This window comes from Charadrius vociferus, unplaced genomic scaffold (assembly GCF_000708025.1).
Source record: "Charadrius vociferus isolate BGI_N301 unplaced genomic scaffold, ASM70802v2 scaffold532, whole genome shotgun sequence".
NCBI lineage: Eukaryota > Metazoa > Chordata > Aves > Charadriiformes > Charadriidae > Charadrius > Charadrius vociferus.
Window position 1 is genome coordinate 1,485,917 of NW_009647271.1, and position 5,588 is coordinate 1,491,504.

Below are 5,588 nucleotides of genomic sequence, written 5' to 3' on the forward strand. Positions count from 1 at the left end.
TTAGCGCCAGCGCCCGGGGCTGGGGGAGCCTCACCGGGGCTGGCGTGCTCCTTCTGGCAAGCCAGACCCCACTGGGAGGGACTGGGAGCCCCAGCCGCCTGCCAGGAGCTCCTGGGATGTCCACTTTGCTCCATGATCCTGCCCGGGACACGTGTTTCTCTGCTTGGCTTCGTCCCAAAGTGATGGTGTCACTCCTTTCCCAAGCTGGCAGCTTCCGAGGGGGTCGTTAGTGTTAGCGCAGACCTTCGCCATTCCCCAGTAAAGCGGCTGTAACGGGTGTGCTGGGCCAAGGAGGTCCTTCGGGATGCTGCCACCCTCCAGGCAGTGGCACTTTTACTGCTGCCTTGAGTGGGAAGAGAAGCAGCCGTTTCAGTCTCACCCCTGATTTTGACATCTTGATGAAAAGAATAATAATTCCTTCAGGTTTTTTTTTTTTTTCAAGTGAAAATGTTGCAACTGAAACATTTTGCATTTTTTCCCCAATTTTGTGCTGTTTATCAGAGTAACCCATAGTTCTCCTTATTTCTCCATTAGCTTAGGGCTTGGCCTGGTGCCTCTGCTCCACGTGTGGTCCCTAATACCATGATCTGAAGCGTACCAATGACAAACGATAATGATGTCTATTTAATCAGTCTGTCTGTAGAAGCTCAAATCTCTCATTTCCCCAGGGCTGGAGAGATGCTGAAGGAGCCAGGATGAACAACTTCCAGCAGCTCAAGCCAGCTAGGAGCTCCCTTACAGGCACCAGTAACTGGGCCAAACAAGCTTTTTCAGCCATCCTAGCGGTGTTTTCATGTGTCCTTCTGATGCCTAAAACTATTCCCCTTGCTGGGCTGCCCTGCTGCATCATCGCCCAGGACGTACCATCCACTTTCAGTGCATCTCCCAGTAACTCACACTGGGTTGTTGCTGGTTTGAGGACGTTGATGAAAGCCTAGTGAGAGCATCACCTCATCCCTTACCCTGGTCCTGTGATAGCAGAGAGACCTGGTTATTGCTCTGCTCCAGCTCTGCACGTCCTCTGCTCTGAGCCACCCGAGCATCCCCATCCCAGAGAGGGCTTCTGTTTATTTTTGGGCTCTGAAGCTGCTGCTGTTAAGGCAGGAGGAAAAACTTGGCACCTTCACACCTCACAGCAAGGCTAACTCTATTCTCTGCCTTCCTGATAGCATTTACATTAAGTTCAGTAGGAGAAGTATCACTAGCGCTGGGGTGGATTCTGCAGCGGAGATCATCTGTCAAGGTTACAAACCCAACCTCAGAGCAATTCCCAGACAAGAAAGCCCAGGAAAGTGGAGCTGCAGTTGGGGTCAGGAACTTGTGAGTAATAACCATTACAGAAGTGTAATTATTCCTAACCAGGCATAACCAACAGCAGCAGTTCAAAGACGCGGTACACAGTCACCCTTTCCGTTCATCTAGTGTGAGCCGCGTAACCTTCAGAAGGAAGCAAAAACCACTCCTGTGATTACCTGCGAGAAGGGTTAGCAAGGAAGGAAATATCTGCAGATTTTGGCAACAGAAATGAATGGAACATATGCTTTTATTATGTTCTAAAATTTAACGTTTCGTTCAGTTTCTCTTGCACGTACTGGCTCTGATGTCTCCATCCCTAAGTCATCAGAAATGGCATTTTCTGCAGTTCTGGTTGGCATGCTCTGTTCCCAGGGAGCCTGAGCTGGTCCGGGTGGCAAGGGAAGGGAGGAGGAACTGCGTGGGGAAAATAGCTGGCAGCTGGAGAAAGCAAGTCCAGAGACTCAGTAACTCTGCGCTTTAACTCTTCTACAGGAAAGCTGAAGAGAAATGTAGGTTTCCAAGAGATGGAAAATTCTAAAATTCCTTTTGTTTTTTTCTTCTTTTTGCTGAAATTTTCCCATAATACCTAAAATACAAAGTTTGTTTGGAATGCTGAAAATGTGTTTTAGTTTTCCCAAAGCACGGCAGCGTCTCTCATGCCACACCAATTCCTGGTCGTTCGCTCCCCGGAACGTTTCGTGTCCCAGTGCCATGGTGGCCTGAGGCCCAGCTGCCCCATTCCCGATGGTGCACCCCCAGAGCCCTGCACTGTGATGCTGGGTCGGGCAGAGCAAAGGGGGTCCGTGGCACCGGGACCCCAGCTGAGGTTTGGGGACAGGGACGTTTCCAGTCTTTACCAGGCAATGCAGATTAATGTGTTTCTGGATGTTTCTTGCCCAGATTAATGGCGTGTTTTGTGTTGGGTTGGCCAGCAAGGGAGGATTTGGGGTTGATTTCTGGTCAGGGTACAGAAAATAGTGTCTTTTCCCTTGCATTAAGTGCTCGTTGTATCAACAACAATGTTTAGTTTGAGGAGGAGGAGGCTGAGGGGAGACCTCATCCCTCTCTACAACTATTTGAAAGGACACTAGAGAGGTCGGTGCTGGTCTCTTCTCACAGGTAATTAATGACAGAACAAGAGGGAATGGCTTCAAGCTCCAACAGGGGAGATTTAGACTGAACATTAGGAAAGAATTTTTCACAGAAAGAGTGGTCGGGCACTGGAATAGGCTGCCCAGGGAGGTGGTTGAGTCACCATCCCTGGATGTGTTTAAGAGCCGTTTAGATGTGGTGTTGAGGGATATGGTGTAGGGGAGAACTTTGTAGAGTAGGGTAGATGGTTGGCCTCGATGATCCCGAGGGTCTCTTCCAACCTAGACAATTCTATGATTCTGACACCAGGATGAGTGGGGCAGGTGAGTGGTGCCTGGCTGTGCCGTGGAGTGAAGCAGGGGGCAAAGAGCTGCTGGATGTGGGAGGAGTGCCCTGAGCTGGGGATGATTCTTACCGCTGACCCACCAAAATGTGAGCTCTGCCATCATTGTGGGGTCACCAAGAGTGGTCTGTGGGGCAAGGTGGCCCTGCCTATGGTGTGCGTAATGGAAAAAGATCAGCAAATGCACAATATGGTTCAGCACATCGCAATTTAGTGTCTTCGAGGGTACTCTGTGCACGTGGTTGCGGCAGTTTCTTGGTATCTTGGAGTTGAAGTTTGTGGTCTTCTGCTACTAAACTTGACTGACGCTGACATTGACGTTCCTTTAGAGGTGGTGTTTAACTCCAAATTTCGGTTAATTTTCAGAGGAGTCATCCCACCCTCAGAGGAATGGCTTCTGCAGCTGAAACCTGGGGTCGGTGTAAAGGCAACTGAAGCATAACTGCCCTTCAGGACCTCTGCAATCAGCAGCCGTGTCCTGTGTCCGTGACCAGGTTAGATCGGTGTGGTGAGGAAACCTCAGACCTGTCCGGCAGCTTTAAACCTCTGCTGCCGGCGTGCCTGTCTGCCAGCTGCCGGCTCCTGTGTTACCTGTGCCCACCTTCAGGCTGGTGATCCAGTTTCTTGCAGATGACTGATAACGGGATTAGTGCCTCCTCCACCTGGAGTGGGACAATTGGAACCACATCAGTCGCTTCATCCTTAATGAAAGAAACGCTTGTCACCGTTTGACGTGTTTGCTTCTGTAAGGCTTAGCTGTTTATCTGTGCAGGGTCCTCCAGCTGATAAAGTACTACCACATCGTATGAAACCCGTGTGAGCATAAATCAAAAGAACGAGGTGTACGGCGGCAGGGAAGCCTTTGAACAGCCAAAGTGGAGGTTTCCAGTAGGTTTCGTGCACAACAGATTACACTTTAGGCTGATGCCACTGTCACTCTTTGCCTCCTCCCTGGAACGTGCTGTCCTCTGTGCGCAGTGTTTTCCCTGGTCGTGGCATGGAAGCTCAGATATTCCTTCTGTCTGTCCAGGCACAGCCTGGGTTTGAAGCTGGGAGTGTTTCTGTTAACTTCAGCCTTCGTATCCAGCCCTTAATTCGTGCTGGGCTGGCAGAAGCGGGGAGTGCTGGGGTGAGGGCAGGACTTGGGGGTGTCCCTGAAGCTTCTATACTCTGTGGTGAGGTTTGCTGCAGGCAGAAAGGCTTCTGGGGCTTGATGCCTCAAAGGATCTTTGAATAGTTGCATTCAATCCTTTGTAAGCTGTGGTAAGGGTTATGTTAAAAATGTCCCCTTTTTTTTGATCAAATATGTGTCTAGACAGCAAACTCTTAGCCGTGGCTGAAATGTTTCCCTCCTGGCCTCATAAAAACATACCATCACCTTTAGAACATCATGCTCCTGTAGAAAAATGTTTTCTGCTCTGGAGTTACAAGAGGCACCTGAGCATCACTGCAAGTGGAAAACCAGAGAGGGAGGGGGGAAAAAAAAAAAAAGAACAAATTGTCTGGTTTTCCAGGGAAGTTTTGGGCCGCGCATGGGACATCAGAAGCTTTTACCAGCGGCAGTCTTCCAGAACTTCCAGCTTGTTCTTTATGACTGACCAGATTTCATGCAAGAGCATCCCCTTCTTTCCCGAGGAGAGGGCAGGTACCCAGTTACTCTGTCCCGTTGTGCCCTCGCAGCCCCAGCGAAGCCCCCGGCACGGACCTGCCGTCGCCCCGCTCTGCCCGCAGCGGAGCCGTGATGGCAGCGAGAGCGCTGGTTCGCGTTCGTTGCTGCCCGCTTTTATTCGCACAGGCGAAGAGATGCAAAACGTCATCCCAGCAAGGCGATGCAGTTGGTGACACCGCCAGCGCACGGCTTTCCCGGGGCCGAGGTTATTGGGGCGGGCAGGGGCAGCGCCCCGTCTTTGTCTGAGAGGTGGCCTTGGCGCTTCGTTTGCATTCCAGCCGCCGTGGCGGGGGCTGCTTTTACCGCTTGGAATATATTTGGATGCAAACACGCGTGCACGTTGCCCCCGCCGGTGCCCGAGCCCTGCTGTCTGGATAAACAAAAATCTATTTTGGATCAAAGTCCCTGTCTCCACACACACACACACACACACACACACACACACCCCCGCATCCGCTGTGTGCCCGCCGGTTTGTAAGCGAAGGGGGCACGGAGGAGAGCAGGCTGGAAATTCAAGGCAGAGCCTTTTCAGCGATCCCCCGGCAGTGTCTGGATGCTACCCAAATCTCTGCTAATTGGCCCCAGGAGAGCCCCCATTCACTGCACCCTCATCAGTTTTCTGAGCCCAAGAGGGGATAGAATCCCTAGATGGTGTGGGACACACACACACACCACTTTGTATATGCTTAAAAATATCATAGCTTTGGATATCAGCTATTTCCTCGTATAACTGAAGAGCCCACCCAGTGCTGACGCCACCAGGAGCACCCAGTTTGCCCCAGCACAGACAAAAGGATGGGACTGGTCCCCCAGGCTGGGTTTTGGCCAGTGTTTTGCAGGCAGAGCTGGAAACGGGGAGCAGGTGGGAGGAATGGGAACTGGCCCAGGGTATTTTTGACAGCGGGTAATAAAGGATTACAGTTTGAAAGAGTGAGATTTGGGGCTTTCATGCTGTTAGCATAATAATGAACTGCCAGCCCCAAGGTAGGCGAGATGACCTGGAAGTCTGGTCTTCCAGGAAGCGCTATCAATCACTCCCGAGCTCCTCGACCCCATCCCTAATTTGCCACAAAGGCAAGGGTTCTGCCAGCGGTACTGGGGGAGGCGGCAGGAGAAGGTTTTCCCCCCTGGATTTAGCTCCTGCTCCGGCCTCGGGAGCAGCAGCCAGCCAAAAAAAAAAAAAAAAAA